At 41.1% G+C, this 17939-nt stretch overlaps 1 long non-coding RNA gene across 3 annotated transcripts in view; it reads right to left on the reverse strand.

Moving 5' to 3' along the window:
• The window catches only part of LOC116279021 (uncharacterized), a 36146-nt gene extending 18788 nt beyond the window's left edge, over positions 1 to 17358 (reverse strand). For 2 of the 3 annotated variants that reach the window (XR_012069052.1, XR_012069051.1), the window contains exons 1-2: positions 17231 to 17358; positions 14379 to 14622 (exon numbers count right to left, since the gene is read on the reverse strand). This is a non-coding gene — a long non-coding RNA (uncharacterized lncRNA). Of the gene's footprint in view, positions 1 to 14378; positions 14623 to 16514; positions 16686 to 17230 lie in introns of all 3 variants that reach the window. The other variant, XR_012069053.1, reaches the window with a different exon arrangement.
• Between the last annotated feature and the right edge of the window lie 581 nt (positions 17359 to 17939).

Consider the following 17939-nt stretch of genomic DNA (forward strand, 5'->3'; position numbering starts at 1 on the left):
TGATGATTTTCCCCTCCTATTTCAGTACTACAATTTTCAATATAAAACTTTTCACTGAAGGGAGAGGGCATAGCTCAGTGATAGAGTGTGTGCTTAGCATGCACATGTTCCTGGGTTCAATCACCAGTACCACCTTAAATAAATGAATAAATGAATAAATAAATAAATTTAATTATCTCCCCCCAAATAAATAAATAAATAAAAACACAAATTAAAAGAAAAAAACCTCCTCCACTGAAACTTAAGAGGCAGCAGCACGGTGACTAAAAGCATAGATCACAGTCAGATGGATCTGGATTTGAGTTCTAGTTCTGTGAATTCAAATTCCTAGCTATGCATTCTTAGACAATTCTCTGAATCAGTTCTTCTGCCATAAAACAGGCTTGTTAGTATCTATTTCATAGGGACTGCTGTGAGAAATAAGTAATGCATGTAAATATCCTTAGCAGAGGGTCTGATATATTGCAAACATTCAATAAGTGGTAACAATGATAATCAAAACAAATAATGATCAAATTATTAATTTATCAAATAATCAAATCTGCATTTTTATCCTGTAGATTCTCAGCCCTCTCCTAGTTGATTCTTTATAAATAACTAGGGGCAGCTCACAGGTATAAAATCAACCATCAAAAGAAAGAGATCTAGCAGGCACCTTCCTCACCCTTGTTCTCTCCCATGTTTCAACAGCCTTAGTCATTATCCAAACTTGAGAATAAAGACCTGCTCACACTGGGCAGAGGAGATCAGAGGCCATATTTAACACCTGTACTTAATGATAGCTCACCCACAGTGTAAGACTGATACTGTACATTCATTTTTCCAACACACTCAACATAAGAATGGGCACTTAGGTGGAAAAGAAATCAAACAAAAGCATCTTTCAGGAAGTGCCTGTTGGATCAAAAGTCTCACTGCTGAGTCAAGAAGAAGAAGGTCAACTTAATGCATCACATGTGCCAAAAGTATAGGCTGTTTTATACTTCCTAGAAATGAAGGGAAAAGTTCACATGAAATCTCTATCAACTTTGGTGACTGCCTTCTAATTCATTTAATAAATATTTGTTGAACACCTTTGGATTGACACTACACTAAGCACATGGATACAAAAGTGACAAGATAATATTTTCCTCTTGCAGAGCCTATTAGAAAATCATTCCCTTTTTTTCTCTCTCATTCATTGGTTGACTTACTATATGCCACTATGTGGCAGCAAATATTAGGCATTTTGGGGAGGAGAGATTTACTAAAAAGATAAATAAGATAGAACCCTTGTAGTCAAAGAATTGACAGGCTAGTAGAAGAGAAAAATACAAATACCTATGTTAACTGCTATGAAAGCCACATAGATACTGTGCATAATCAGTAGGAAAAACAACTAACTCTACTCACATTAAACAGGACAGGCTTTCTAAAGGAGATGATATTTAAATAGAGTCTTAAGGGATAAATGTTTCACAGATGAAAGGAAAACAGTACTTCAGACAGAGGAAATAGCCAGGTGCAGACACATACATGAAACCATATACATGCACACACACATACACACACACAAACTGCATTAAATATATACATGTTACATACAAATGGATATACAGTCAGTTTTTAGATGGAAGCAGTCATTTGAATTACAACACAGAAAATGATGCAATTGACTACTTTTCCAATTCTCCCAAAGATGGTACACAGCTAATATTATATTTATAAGGGAAAAGTTATTTCCTTCCAATTCCAGCCTTAGAGCATTAGCACTTAAATCTCTCCCTGAAATAAAGGGAGGTTTGAATGCTAGATTAAATCTGGACTAGAAAAGGCTCTCCCTTAAGCAAAGTATCAATTCAGGTAGGAAAATAAAGGAAAAGAGCAACGGGATCAAATTAGAAGCTCCTTAAATGGACAGGGTTCAATTTTAAACAGTAGGAAAAAAATTAATTCCTTAGTGAGTAATAAAACTTGAAGGAAGAAAGGGAAATCAGACATGATGCAAGGTTTCTCCCAATGATCATTCTATTAACATTGATACTTGCTTTTTCCATTAGCGTGTACTTGACTATACAAATACTTACATATCATGGCACTCACATTTTGTAAGCCCCCTAACTCTTGCTATACTTTCACGTGAATAGTTTGCCATTTAAAAAAATTAAATTCAGGCAGATGGGGTGAATAAATTTTTTTAAATTGTATAAAAATTAGTAAAATCTACCCGGAAACCCTTCCTAGCTTCTGAATAATAGTATAAATACTTTTACCTTTTGAGTAATTGCCTTATCATCTTAAAAAATAAAAATCATGAAATTTGTTAATTTTCCTTTATGTCTATGTTTTAAAATGTGGGTTAGAGGCTTATCCATGTCTAAGCTTTATCTTTAACAATAATCAGTATTTATACAAAATCTAACTGGTAAAGTACCTTATACTACAAAGGAAGTAATCAAATGAGAAACAGAGAATTTAATGATGGAGCAAGGTTTCCCAAACTTGGTATCATTGACCTTTTGGACCAGATCATACTTCATCATGGGGTGCTGTCCTGTACAAGGTTTACACCTGACCCCTACCAACTAGAAACCAGCAGCACCCTCACACACAACTCTCCCCTACTTGCGACCATCAGAAACATCTGCAGATGTTGCCAAATGCCCCTCTGTGGCCACTGCTGCATGCAGGCAGCGTGCTACGCTGCTCAGTGGTTATCTCACTTCACCTAACAACATAGTGTCCATGAAATAGTTGTTATTTCCCCAGCTCAACAAATAAAGAAACTAAGGCCAAGAAAATTAAACAATTTGCCAAGAGTCACATAACCAACAAGTGTGGCAGCCCATACTTAACCCACACAACGGGGCTTCAGTCCCTGCTCTAGTCACTGTTCTGTTGTCACTTATTAATGCCTCAGCCTTTTTCATCTGACACTTGAAATGTAATATTCTGATTTTTATCTGAAAATAAAAAAATAAAATTATCCACACAAGAGGAATTTAAATTAAAAGACTCCCAACCTCAATTCAGGATAAACTAACAAGTATTTTTTAAGCACTGACTGTATGTATGCCCAGTACCAACTTTAGGAACTAGAGTGATTCAAAGAAAAAAAAAAACCACATTTATTAAGGATTTGGCTCAAGACCTTTTCCACACATTACCTCTCTGAAGTCTCACAACATCCCTGTGAGGTAGGTATTAATATCGTCGGTGGATGTAACCAGTGTACCAGGTTCTTGTCCCATTGCAGAAAGAATTCTGAGATAAGATGTAGTGGTTAATAAAGGTTAAGTGAGAACTTATTAAGGGATGGATTGTACACTCTCAAGAGGAGAGTTAGCAGGCTCAGATGAGCAGCTGCCCTGTGTTTCTCTGGCAAGTTGATTACATAGGGTGTAAAAGAGAATGGGTGGATTATTCATTCGGGAAGGAACGGTTTGGGGTCAGATTCCCTGATTATCATCCCAAATCCACATTCCCAAAGAGAAAAGGGATTTCTGTCCTTATTTAGACTGGATCAGAAGTGTGGCATCAGTGCATGATGGATACTTCTAATCTGCAAGGGTAATATTAATGAAATGAGGACATAATGAGAAAAAGTTTCATTCAGACACTGGAAATTCCTGCCTTTTCTCACCTTTCTTTATTTGTCTCCAGGCCACTGATCACCCCCAAATGAGCTCAAAGATTCCTGCTTATCTTTCTCTGCCAATGGACCTCTGGTGCTTACATGATATGTGGTTTCCTGCATTTGGCTTGTGCCCCTCCTTTCTGCCCAATTGCTGCCATTTGGTCTGTGTTCCCCTTTCTCTGCTTATATCTAGCTATCTGCCTGCTCTAACATTACCTTGTTTCAAATGGGGAAGCTAAGGCTCAGAATAGAAAGGTAGTCCCTGACCTAAGAAGGCTTACAACTCAATTGAAGAGACACACACACACAAAAAAAAGGTTTTTTTAAAGACACAGAATAAGTTAAGTATCTCAGTTAACAACACACAGAGGGTGAGAAACACAAATGAGCAGAAGTATGAAGGAGGATTAAAAAATGGCCGCACTTAGGCTAACAGATTGCTTATTCTTATGCTCACCCTTAAAACGGTCAACTGACCTGACTGACCGGTTGCTACTCATGGTTCCAGGCCTGTTGTTGAAACCGAAGCTATTGATCCTACTGTTTCTACTTTATTCCAGTCATTGAAAGTCATCATCATGCTGGGTCTCTGAGTCCTTCTCCAAGAAGAAGGTCTGGTCACAGGACTGTCACCTTATAAAATACCCTGAATTACCAAGAAGACCACACCTTGAAATAAAGCGATCTACCCACTACCCTCCATAGAACTGATCACCGGAAGCATCATAACACCATTCTGAGTTTTCTGATGAGAAAATGATTGTGTTGATGGTTATCAATGCTTTATTGTTTGAGCTATGGCTCTAGAACCACCCCCACCCACTCCATCCCCAAGGTGGGTACACAGTTTGGAAGGCACTAGCATGCTGTGAATCCCCTTTGCCTGACAAAGCTATAAAGCTGCCTCTTTTCTTCTAAGCTCCAAGATCCAGTCTCTGAATTCTTTGGCTTGTCAGGGACCGGGGGCCAATCTTTTGGCAACAAGTATACAGTTAGATTAGTCAGGGAATACTTCTTAAAAAGGGTTTCTAGTATCCTCTCTTAGGAAAGAAAATGCATGAGCCAATTGTAATAAACTGAGGAGGAGCAACACATCTGAAAACAACAAGAAACAGAAGTTTGGGGACTGAAATGTAAACTTTGTGATAGCCAATGCAAGCAGCAACTCAGGGAAATGATGAGGAGTGATATGTGCCTTAGAATTCAGACGGAACAGTAGCTGGAGATGAGACTAGCTCTGTGCTTTTAGGGCGTTCCTGTCACAAACACTCAGGCACAACTACAGGAATGAAATCAAAAGAGCTGAAGGTGAAGACTAATGGTTGTTAGTGGAAGCTTAGACATATGGAGTCAAACACCAAAATTCATAAGATGGGTGATGGGTCATCTACTTTGCTTTATGTATTTTGTCTCCCCCAAGCAGAATGTAAGTTTCCAGAGGGTAGGGGGCTTTATGTCCTGTTCACTTATGTCAATCCCTGTCACAGTAGGTGCTCAGTAAATGTCTGCTGCTGAATAAAGGCAGTTTTCAAAACAGTTCACCTATTCAGAAACTAAGGCCACAAATGTATTCAGCATTCAAAAAACAAAAAACAAACAAACAACAACAACAAAACACCCAGCAAGCACACACACAGAAATAAGAAGACTATTGTACTATTCAACGTTATTGCAACAGCTAACATTTACTGGGCACTAACTCTGAGCAGACACTGTGATATATTATCTCAATCCTCTTAGCTGCCCTGTGACAGAGGTAGGTAGTATTCTTATGATCCCAGGTTTACAGGTTAACACAGAGAATAAATAACCTGCCCAAGGTCACAAAGCAGCACAGCTGGAGAAAGCTGGGTCTGTCAACTCCAAGGCTTGCCTCTCAAATACTATGTCACATGCACAGAACTACAAGTATCCTTCTTAGGCAAGGCTAGGGAAAAGTGGCCAATGAGGAAAGAAAACAGCAAAACAAAGCAAAATAGAAACTCCAATGTAGTCAAAAACCATTGGTCCACCCCTCTCCTATAGCAGCTGCTGTAGAATCTCCCTGCCTGGGTACCCTGACTGACCCATGCCCAGCACAACTTCAGTGGTTTAAACAATCCAGATGCTGAAAAGCAGGAACTAGAATCAAGCATCTAATCAACATTTCAAAGAGCGGTAGATAACAAGTGGTAATGCCCCAGGGCCACAGCCCGAAGAAATGACAGCTGTGAACTCAGACTAAGGCTGACCTCAGACCTTCCCAAGCCCTTCTCTCCGTGTCTGCCTCTTCCCTCCCTCCTGTGCCCTGCGTGTCTCTCCCCACCTCTGCACATCCCCTCTCCCACTAAATGGCCTTCACAAACACTCTGAAAATTTTTGTTTCCTGCTCTAAATTTCTCATCTAGTAAGTTAAATTTGTAATATTTCTCTAATGAAAAGAAGTCTACTTGTAGACAGGTAGAAAAATGTTCTCTGCATGTTGCAGCATCAGTCCAAAGGGCACATTATCAAATTCACACAGTAGTCACTAAAGAGACCACCAATCAAACAAATTAAAACTGACATCCCACATATATATTTATGTAGCCTTCTGGTGTTACACACATGGTAACTACACAGGAGGAAATTAAACCCACTAGACAGACTCTGCTCTTCTCCCTTCAGTCCAGTAACACATCCATGACTGCAAAGTTCTGAAAATCTCTACAATGGAAAGAAGTGTAACTCCAGAAGCATGATTGCAATCGTTACCAACAAGCAAAAATATTTAAAATATTGAATTTGCTTAAAAAATTAGAATATTCATTAAATTAACTACTTAGAGATGCACTAATACATAAGCTAATTTAACTTCTGCATTTACACCAAAATCTAAAGCAAATGTGCCTTAAAAGCAGTCCGAGAGTAAGCCAGAAAGAGAAAGAAAAATACCATATGAGATCTCTCATATGTGGAATCTTAAAAAACAAACAAAGTATAAATACAGAACAGAAATAGACTCATAGACATAGAATACAAACTTGTGGTGGTCAAAGGGGTGGGGGGTGGGAAGGGATAGATGGGATTTCAAAATTGTAGAATAGATAAACAAGATTATACTGTGTAGCACAGGGAAATATATACAATATCTTATGGTAACTCACAGAGAAAAAAATGTGACAATGAACGTATATATGTCCATGTATAACTGAAAAAGTGTGCCCTACACTGGAATTTGACACAACATTGTAAAATGATTATAAATCAATAAAAAATGAAAAATGTTTAAAAAAAAAGCAGTCAGGGAATGAGGACAAGAGTTGGCAAGATAAAAAGTACTAAGAAACATATCTCAATCTTTTCTTTCTGCCTTTGGATTTTTTTCATACACTTGTCTTAAATATAGAACTCTATTAAATAAACAGACTATGAAAGCAAATTCATATTGCTCTCAAAGTAGAAATACTTCCCAAATACAAAAAAAAAAAAAAAACAAGAAGCATTTATTTCTTGAATTTGACAGCTGAACACTGATTATGCCAAATCTAAGGAAGGAAAGGAAAATTATTTCTGAAAACGGATCCTGTATTTAATAAATATTAAGCATGAAAAGGGAATGTCCACCCCACCTTCACATCATTTTAGGAAAAGGAGAAAATCAAACTTCAGTTACAACAAAACCACCTGAATAAAATTCCATCAATCATAGTTTGAGATGTAATGATACAAATTAAACTTATTAAACTTCTTCCTGTATTTTTTTAAGCTTTTCATTTCGAAGCATTAAACCAAAGGATGTTTAAAAAAATAGATATTTCCAAACGGACAATTTAAACCAAAGTCACTTTCAGAGCTAATCAATGAATTCATCAAAAACATTCTTTCTGATCTAAGCACTACGGAGGTCTTTGGAGATGAATTCAAACTCTAATTATGTTCAAATTAGTCTTTCTTTTCTGTAAATAATAAGCACAGTAGTTCTGTCATTTCTCTACTTTTTAAGATTTTTAAATAATATGTTAATGAATCACACACTAGTACAGATGCTTTTGAAAACACTGTAGAATTATTTCAGTTTTATTTGTCAAACTCCAGGGCTGAGTTTAAGTGTTGGGCAACATAAAGCCTGACTTTAGCCTTCTGTCTGCTTCGCACTGTAAAAGACCTTTAACTCACGTTAATAGTGCGGGGCCACACTGTCCTATGTGGCGCTGGGAGAGTTCTGCATGTGCTTTATATTATCTCATTTAGTCCTAACAGCCCTGGGAAGGACATGGTTTTCCATCCACATGTGATGAGGCCCATAGCGAAAAAGGGTAAGTAACTCATTCCAGGCCACATAGCTAAGAATGACACTGCCTTACTAATGAATCTTCTGCCTCCACAGTGTGAATATATTTTATGAGGGAAATGAGAAGTGAACCAGCAACACGGTGCTGGCTCCAGATACGCATAGTGCTTCCAAACATGAGATTGTTGCAAATTACCCACTACTACTAGTGAGGCAAGTCCTTCTCAGACATAGAGGATGTCATGCAAAGGTCTATTATTAGACCCTTAACCAACCTAAAAAGCATGACATTTTAAAAGCCTCATAAGATACATACATTCTTCCAAAAACAAACCAGCAATGTGTCTTGCTACTTCATATTTGGCCCAAAATATTGATGCATTCAATGTATTATCCTAGGGTGATCATCTCAGAGGAAAGGCTAAGTGACAGAAAAATATTCTGCACCATTAATACTCCCTAAGTTCATAGCCATCATGCAGAAAGAAGCATCCAGCATGACTCAGGCTCCCACAGACACAATCTCAGCACGTGCTGCCTCCTGCCTGAAGCCACCCAGGTCTCCATTAGCCAACCTTCAGCTGGAAAAAGAGGGGGCAGAGGCCACACAGCAAAGCAACAGACACTTCATGCTATCTGACTGATCTGCCAGCTGTCCCTAAGGTGATGGGGGAAAAGCAAAATATAAGATACCCAAGCAGTAAGGACTCTTGTGCATTTGTATTATTTTTCAAAAGTCTGCATTGCAGGATAGCACAACACAAACATAGGATCTTGTATTTACTTGTATCAACTTACAATTTTAGAGAAATCAATTGTTACTCAAAACTTTTTAAGGGAATATTTTAGAAAAACTGTCATACATTGGTCTGTCTCTCAGTATCCAGATCAAGGACAGATGTTCCCTCAAATAATTCATAAATTCTGAAGGTAGAATAGGAGGAAATTTTAAATATACTTGTGGGTAAAAGTATACTTATTAGAAAATATATATCCCATAGTGTTCAGGAAATGTCATGTTGATTAAGGAAATACACTCTAAACACATATGAAAGGGAGCATGAGAATGTGCCCAGGAGGGGTCAGAAGAAAGCAAGGAAAACCTACAACTACATGAAGGAATAAGACAGGCTGGTTTTCTGCTTAGTGGGAAAAAGTCTCAAAGGAGAAAGGTTGAACAGCAAGAGTTCATTATTTGAAAACAACTTTACTCATCTGTTTGTAATGAAAATTCAACTACACTAAAAAGGAAAAATAAACCAATGCTCCACTCTTTTCCCTGATCCACTGAATGTGTCAACAATACAGAACATTTCTATTTGGGATATTTGCAGATATGAGAGGAACACCTTGTGTCTTTTAAATTGCCTCCCATCCTTAAGCCTGAGAATGACAAATTACGTAAAAAGACAAAAAAATTAATAAATAAATAAAAGAAAGTATTCAAAGACAGCAAGGAAAGAATCATCTCCTAATGAATGGGAAAGTAACTTTACAGTGACCTTCTTTCTAAAAGGTATACTAAAAATGTCGGTTTATATAAAACTGTCAGGCACCTTTCTTAAAGGAAGAGGAATTGAAGTATCTATTACATGTGTAGAAATACTATGTAAAGTAAAAGCAGGCTTGACACGAACTAAAAAGTGTCACTATTGGAAGAGTAATCCTTTCCCCTAAGGGAAACTGGGGAACCCAAAGATAAATAAGATTTATGAAACCAGGCAAAAATATACCATCATCCAACGTAGCTATTTGTTGACATATGAAACAAGTGCTGTGGTGCTAGCTATGATGTAAAATTGACCAAAGTGAATTATTCTTTCTAAACAACACTTGTGAGATAGAGTCACTTAGGAAATAATTGGCCCCGTGCTGCCGTCACCCCAGGCTGCGGAAGCGCTCTAACGCGCACGCGCACGCACACACGCTGTGCGGGGCGCCTAGGAAACAACAGCCGCCAGTAGCAGGACCAGACGGCAGAGCGGGACTCTGCACACTGCGCTGGGCGCTGCAGGAGGTCAAGGCTCTAAGACGCTTAAGTATCAAACCTCAGTGTTCTTACAGTTAGACGAATACTTCCATCTGGTTCAAACAGACCATAAGCACTTCTAATTTCACATCTAAAGTAAGTGCTTTACAACTTATTTTCAGAATCTTTCATAATTATACCCAGAAGTTTCTTCAGATCCTCCAAAGACACTTCTGGCCATGATGCACAGCCATTATATCACTATGTAGTACCTTATATATTATGGTATCTTTGAACAAGAAATGCAAGTGTCCCTACTTTTTGGCTGCATCCCTTCATAGATGTCATTGCCCCTGTTCCTCAGTCCATTGTTTTCATTACTATGGAGGCAAAAGTAACTTGAACAGTAGACTCTGCAGAATCATTTTAAGAAAGCCCCCAAGGAACACATCTCACTTAGAAAACAGAGGCCACCTGAAATATCCAATCTCAGCTTTGCAGTAGAGGGATTCTCAGACTGCATGCAGGTGGACTTGGCAGTTGTCTACATCAGGGGTCCTTAAACTATAAGCCAAACCCATCCTGCCTCCAGTTTTTATGCATAAGGTTTTATTAGAACACAGTCACCTTCATTCACCTACAGAATGTCTGTGGCTGTATTTGCACTACAAGAGCAGAACTGAATCATCGTGACAGGACCATGTGGTCCACAAAATTTAAATATTTACTAACTGGTCCATCACCAAAAAAAAAGAAACAAACAAACAAAAAAAGTTTGCCAATCCCTCCCCTACACAACGAGATGTCAGAGGCAGCACAAGAATTCTCCAAGTACCATCTCCAATGTACACGCACTGGGCTGCTGCTAGCCTAGGTGTGGGCTGCTAGCTCATCTGGTGTCAAGCACACAAACACAAATGCACACTCCTAAGTCTTTTTAATCATCTCATATCAATCCCAAAGTTGCCAGGGCAAAGCACATGACGTTACCATTTCCAACTACCAGAGTCCCACCCTTCCCACTGCCTTTACTAGTAAATTATGTTAACCCAAAAAGACTGCCCTTTAAAGTTCATCAAACCATGATTTCACTTGCATAAAAATGTTGTGGAAGATAGAGGATGAGGAGGGAAGGTGCCCATATGGCATCTGTTCCAGAACCACCTTACATCTAGCTCCCCATCTAAATAGATCTTACCTGGAAGTTCTGCCATTGGAACAGTCACTCCTAAGAAAAGGCCAAAGAAGCTACAAAGGAGGTGGTGAATTCAAACTAAGAAACACAAGACTACAAAGGAGGTGGTGAATTCAAACTAAGGAACACAAGATAGTGTGGCTATAGAGATTCCCTACCTCACAATCCTCAATCCTTGTTGGCATCAACAGTAAATTCCATGCTTCACAATGAAAATTTTTAAATTGTTTTAAATTTTTAAAAAATCAGTCTTCCAGCATCTTATGCTTCAAAAATGTAAGGAGTTTTTAAGTGTCAAGTTGGTTTTATTTGTTAGTTTTTTAATAAAAAGATTTTTTAAAGGCATTTTCAGCAATGCTATGCCAGCAAAGGGCTGTCCCGTCCACTGTATGGGACACAAATACACACACCACCTGCCAGCAGGAGAAGCAGCCTTCTTTGCCAGCTATTTTAGCCCCACTTCATCATGTTGGGGACAAAACTCAGTATGATAATGAAAGGCAAATTTTAAAAACATGAATTTGGTGAAACAGATCTGTCCTTTATGTATAAGTTCCTTAACAGTGAAACCCTACATATTCTTTTGAACTTAACCTCAAGAGACATACATACCCTACAAAAAGCTTGCCAGGAGTTTCAAAAAAATCATGTGTCCTGAGACTGGCTGTTCCCCCTTTTCCACTTCAAGTTTTACTCACTTTAGAAATATCTATTTTAGGGAGAGGCTCATCCATCTCTGTTCTTACTGTACCTTTGCTAACTTTAACAGATTCTCCTCTCCCAAGTAAAAATACCCATTTGTCAGCTCTTTGCTCTCCATCAGCACTCTTGAGAAACTTTAATACTTTGATAATGACTTCCAATTCTACATTTTCAGCATATTGCTCATTATTTTACTGTCTTGAGATTTCATCAGTATCCAACTTCAACTCGAAAATTTATTGTCCAAAACAAAGTCCACTGCCCCATTTCTGAATTACTTTGTATCAGAAACCACTAGCACCATGCTAATATATTGGAAACACCTTTTTCACTCCTCCATCTGTATTGCTCTTCAGTGACCATGGTATAAAAATGTTGGCTCCCTAGAAAAACAAAATCCTAATCCAAGTATAATGCCTTGGTTTAAAATACAATTTCTCTATGGTTTAAAGCTACCCTTTCAGGAACATTGTTCTCAACTGATTCTTTGAGCTGTAAACACATACCCACACAAGCACAAACTGACCCTAAGCTACTCAACAACTTCCCTGTGATTTCCCATCAACCATCTTCCTAATTACCTCTGCTCCCCACATCCTCCAGCTCCAAAAGTCTTCAACACTATCTCCAGCTGCTCTTTTCTTCTACTGGCTCAGACACTCCAATATGTTCTGTGTAGTCCAATATCAACATTTCCCCAATGAAAAATGTACAAACACACTTACATCTATAATATACCAAAAACTTTCTGGCATATAGTGGTCATAGATTAAAAACTGGTTCATTTCCCTTTCCCTACAGTTTTGTGCAATCTGTGTATCATTGTTTCTGCCATTCATAAGTAAAAGCATCTCAAAAGCGGGGCCCCCAATTAATTTGTTGTTTCTTTGCTCCTAAATAAATACACAATAAAGCACTGACATGAGTTTTAACCAATCTATAGTAAAAGCAATAAAAGTCTTAAATTTACTAAGAAACTCTGATGGAGTATAATTTACACTGAAACTATTTTGTTGGTTTGTCCTCCCTTCCTACCCCCGAAAAGCAGCCTATGCAGGACTAGATGTCTCTTCATATCTTTGTGAAACATGGGATACATGACTTTCTCATGGTCACAAAATAACAGGTCCAGCAACAGTTGTCTTTGATCTCACATCTAACATTACATCCATTACACAATAATTTAATGTCAGCATCTATTTAAAATAGACAGAATTTAAGGTTCATAACAAAGGCATAACAAGAACAAGGCATATAAAGAAGAATAAAACAGCTGGAGAAGTTCCAGGGGAGGGCAAAGTGATTGCAAAACAGACAAAAACAGTCAGGAACAATGATGGTAAAGAGGAATACTGAAAATCTACAAAGCCAGGAAAAGATGAACTCCAGCTCATTTTAGCATTTCTCAAAACACACGCTCAGGACTTGTCCTGGAACTTTAAAGAGACAGGTTTTGGATAAATAAATGAATTACTAATAAAAACGAGGGCTAAAAAACTTGTAGAATTTGTCACTTTAGAAGAAAAAAGTACAGGCTAAAAAGTGTTTGAGGAAGTTTTAAATAAGTTTGATCAAGGTCCTGAATGGAAAAGTTGACACAGATGACTCAGGCTTACATTCACTCCACAGAGCCTCTCTCAGCAGTGGCTTCAGAACGAAGCCCACACAGCTCTCCGGGGGCCTGCGATCCTCAGTTTGGTACTGTCTGCTTTGTTATGTAAAATTCCACCTATGCCTAACACTTAAAGTCTACGTAAACATACAAAATATTCATTATCTTCCTCCTCTTTAATTTTGCACTCTGAGAGGATACTTAATATACAAATCAAAGATTCTATAGGCTTCTCCTTTAAAGTAACAAAAAGGGATAAAAAAATCATCCTCATTTAATAGAGAAGACAACTGAAATAAGTCACAAGTCATTCCACCAATTAAAAAATGCTGTCGATTAGGACATATACAACTCAGGGAAAAAACAAATTTTGGCTAAGGAAAAATGAAATACGTTTTTAATAAACTGGTTAAAGTACAAAATGCTCTCCCCCAAATCAGTTATGATTCCTAAGAACCCCAAGTTTCCTGAGTAACTGATCTCGGTTACCACGTCCTGCTGATACGCAGGAACTGCACCCAGGAAATGAGAAGGTAAAAAGCTCCTGTACTGAAATGAAAACTCTCAAGGAAGACTGCAGAATAGAAAATAAATTTTACATTCAGGGCCTCACAGAGTCAGAGGCTTCCATTTGGGAACCCAAATAGGAGTTGCCCAGAAACAAAACCTACAGCGCTGTTTCCCACCCGATGTACCAGGAAAAGCTACATACACAGAGATGTCCTCTGTGCGCACATATGCTCTGGCTTCCTCAGTTTCCTTTTACCAATTAATGGCCAGAAACATGCAAGGGTCCACTCTGCAGAAAGACAGAACTCCTCAAAAAGAAACCTGCAGGCTTGCGTATCACACGCACAGAGAACTAAAAGGTTACAAGACACAGGACTGCCTGATGCCTTCTGCCCGCAGTGAGGACTCAGACACCCCGCTCATCTGTATGCTCCCAACACTCCAGGAAAACATCGGCAAAACACCGCAGGACGCACGGGCACCCTCCCCCTTCCCCCAACTCCCCTTCCCAGAGCCACTCACACTTTACAGAAGAGCCAGAGCGCTGAAAGTGGGCTGGTTCCCTTCCTCCTCGGGATGGAGGCGGCAGCTGCGGCAGGGCCTGCGCCTTACTGAGGAATAAGCGGGGCTGGTGCCGCTAAGCTGGGCAGCCACTCAGGTCTTTTCAACACCGACAGAGCAAAGGAGGCAGCGGCCCCAATTCCCTCCTCTTCTCTTTCTGGGCCTCTTCAGGCTGGGTCTTCTGCCGGTCCTGGTCCACTTGTCCCTGGACAGTCAGGTTTGGGATGCTCTGTACTTTGATTTTAATAAAGTTCCCTCTGGGCAAAGGCTGCAGTCGGCCCTCCAGGTCCCCCAATACCCGCCGCCCTCGGGGCTGGGGTGCGGGTGGGGCCCTAAGACCTCCTCCCGGAGTCCTGCCGAGGAGCCAGGGTCCAGTGACTGGTTAAGGGATAAAACCCCCAAGGGGGCAGAGGGGAGGGGGAGAGAAGGAAAGAATGGCGGCACCGGTCCTGCTGATCCCGTTTCCCAGGCCACTACTTCATATTGGTGTCCCCGCCCACACCCCTGGCTGGGGGGTGGTGGCCGAACTTGGGGTCCCAGCTCATATACTCAGTGTCGAGATGCTATAGACGCAGGAGGATGGCGGAGATGGCACCGAGGTGGGGGATCCAGCCAGCTCCGCTCGGCGCCGACCCGGCTTCCGGCTCCCATAGGTGTCGCTGAGGCTGGGACCCCCTCCCTCCACCTTGGGGGTCCCTTGCCCCACGCCCCAGGATGAGACAGAGGCTCTGGCCCCTTCTCAGCGCCCTCTCACTGCGGAGCCGCTGACGAGCCCCGCCCGAGGTAGGTAGCCGCCTCCCGGCCCCCGGCCGCCGGCTCGGGCTCCGACGTGTGCAGCTGTCGCTGCCGGCGGGGAGGGGATGGGGAGACGGGATACCGTGGCTCCCGCTGGCCCCAGGTAGGGCACGGGTCTCGGCTGGGCCAGTGCACAGGGGCTGGGTCCCTCGGGTGCTCCCTTGCTCTCATGCTGCGGTGGTGGCAGCAGCTCCAGAATCTCAACTCGCAGTCTTGCTCACTCAGTGCCTGGGTCTGGCCTCATTCCAGAAAGAAGGGCGGAAGGAAAGCGGTGCAGACTGATGACACTTATAAGGACACTAATTCCATTCAGGAGGGCTCCACCTTCACGACCTCATCTAATCCTAATCACCTTCCGAAGGCCTCACCTCTTAGTACCTCTGAGCATCTCATAAGGAGGAAAAGGAAGGGGGTGGAGGGGCAGAATCGAATTTCAACGTGTGAACATTTAATCCATAATGCTCTTAAAGATGTTTTTCTTAAGAAGCCCATCTACCCTAGAGATGAAATGCCAGTGTCATAAACCACAGAAATTTCTACCATAGTTTTTGTTTTAAATAGCAATTTAAAACAAATTTGGTATGCAATTATTGGTAACATGTAGAATTTTCCTTTTGGCTTCTTAAAGTTTAAAACTTCTAGCTATGTAATTCCAGGATCATTTTTAATAAATGAATTTGTGATCTCTAGATGACTGGGTTTTAATTTGTTACATTATCATCGCAAAACACATCATATTAGTGACATTTTAAGCTCTTTTTTTAGACCCATGTGTAAGAATGATTAATTTCCCTTTTAAAACCACAAATTATTTTTTTATTTAGTTTAAAACAATCTGAAACTTACAGAAAACTGCAACTAGAGTGTAAAGAACTTTTTTTTAATCTTGAACTCCCATTTGGGATTAAGTTACCAACCTGACTGTAGTTCCCTGAGGCAGCTCCAACCCTAGCTCCCTTTCTCAGAGGTGTAAGGTGTGGAGACTTGGACTATACCTGGCCCGATCTGCACAATAACTCCTCCCCCACCCCACAACCCCCATCATCTGCATTTCTGTTGTTCTGGGTGGGGGCAGTTAAGGTCTTGGCCCCAAATTCTGGGCCAAAGGCAGAACTCATGCAAACTGTCCCCTGCCCCAGGAAGTGTAGTTTCTCAAGGCGGTGGGAGGAAAAAGGCACACCCGCAGCAGAGCAGGGGCAGCAGAGGGGAATGACCCCAAATTTAAAGCCCTGAGGAGCGGGTCTGAGGACAGTCTCAGCCCTGCTGTCCCAAACATGAAACGAGCATCCAGGACTCACCTACCTTTGCCTCTGAATTTCGTGCTTTCCCAGAAGGTCTAAGGGGTGGACTTCAGCCCCCAGGCTGTCACATGACCCACTATGGTCACGTGATTCACGGACACCGGGGACAGTGGTTAGTGTCTTTTCACCTCTCTGAGCACAGGTTGGAGTGGCTGTTGTTTCCCAGGATGACCTGTTGGGTAGGAGCAGTCACCACTGCCCTGGTGGAGGCTCCGTGGCCTTCTCCTCTGTGCTCCTGGGAGCAGCGCAGTGACAACAAGGTCACCAGAGCCTAAGCAGGAGTGACAGGTGTGGTGGGCCCACCCATGGCTTCCTGGGAAGTGCAGGTTAGCTCCCTTAAACCTTGTATTTCCTCACTACTCATCTCCTCTCTCTAACCTTCTCCTCTAATGTCCTTTCAGCTTTCTGCTTTACAAGGGGAAGCCTGGGGAAAAAAAAATAACTTATTGGATGGTTTCCAATTTGCACTTTCCATGTGTAAAGCCCAGTGTGGGCTTTGTGAGAGAAAAGCAAACCTGTGAGAAAGAACTCTGTTGTTATGATAAGGGACTGTGATCCACCATCTAGTGGACAAAAACTTGAAAATACACAAGCAGGTTTTCCTTTTCCCTTGTCTAGAAAAACAAGTGTCCCAGAAGCGCACAGCCTAGACCTAGGCTCCAGCCTTTGGCAGTGAGTAACTAAAAGCTATGACTGGAGCCCAGACTAGGTCCTTACCTCCTGGATGCGCTTCCTGGCCCTTCTGCTGCAGCTCGCTAAGGGTTCATAATACTCCCGGTCGTAGGTTTCCGTGAAGAATTCTTGGGAGAGGATCTTCCAGCCACAGGTGTCCAGGTCGTGGCCCAAGTAGATCTGAATTCGGTGATGGTAGGTAGTTAGATAGAAATGAGCATTGGGCAGGGGGAGAGGAAGGGGGAAGGAACAATCCAGGAAATAACAGTATGTATGCATTCAGGATTAGGGTTTCCAGAAATTTTTACTTTCTCTAAATGAGGGCCAGCAAAAGAAGCCAGTTAAAATCAAAATGCTGCGGCTGCATATAAGACAAGGACCCGGCATAACTTCAATCAATGCTCATTGTAATGTAATTAACATTACAGTCTGAGCCCCCTCCCATTGGTTTCTCTATGTGCTTCATGGGTAAAAACCTGCCCAAAAGGGGATGGGCATGCCAGAGCACAAGGAACCTGAGCTGTCAACCAGAGCATAAGGAACTTGAGTTGTCAATCAGCTTGTTCACTCAAAGAACCTGAGCCATTAATCAATCAATCAATCAATCACACACACACACACACACACACACACACACACACACACAATGCCCCTAGGCCAGGATACAAGACAGAAAATCAAAGGAGCAGCGCCATTTTTCCCCTCTTGGATTGGCCAGCTCCCAATTCTTGGGAATGTACTATTTTTTACTACC

The sequence above is a fragment of the Vicugna pacos genome, unplaced genomic scaffold, assembly GCF_048564905.1.
Source record: "Vicugna pacos unplaced genomic scaffold, VicPac4 scaffold_19, whole genome shotgun sequence".
NCBI lineage: Eukaryota > Metazoa > Chordata > Mammalia > Artiodactyla > Camelidae > Vicugna > Vicugna pacos.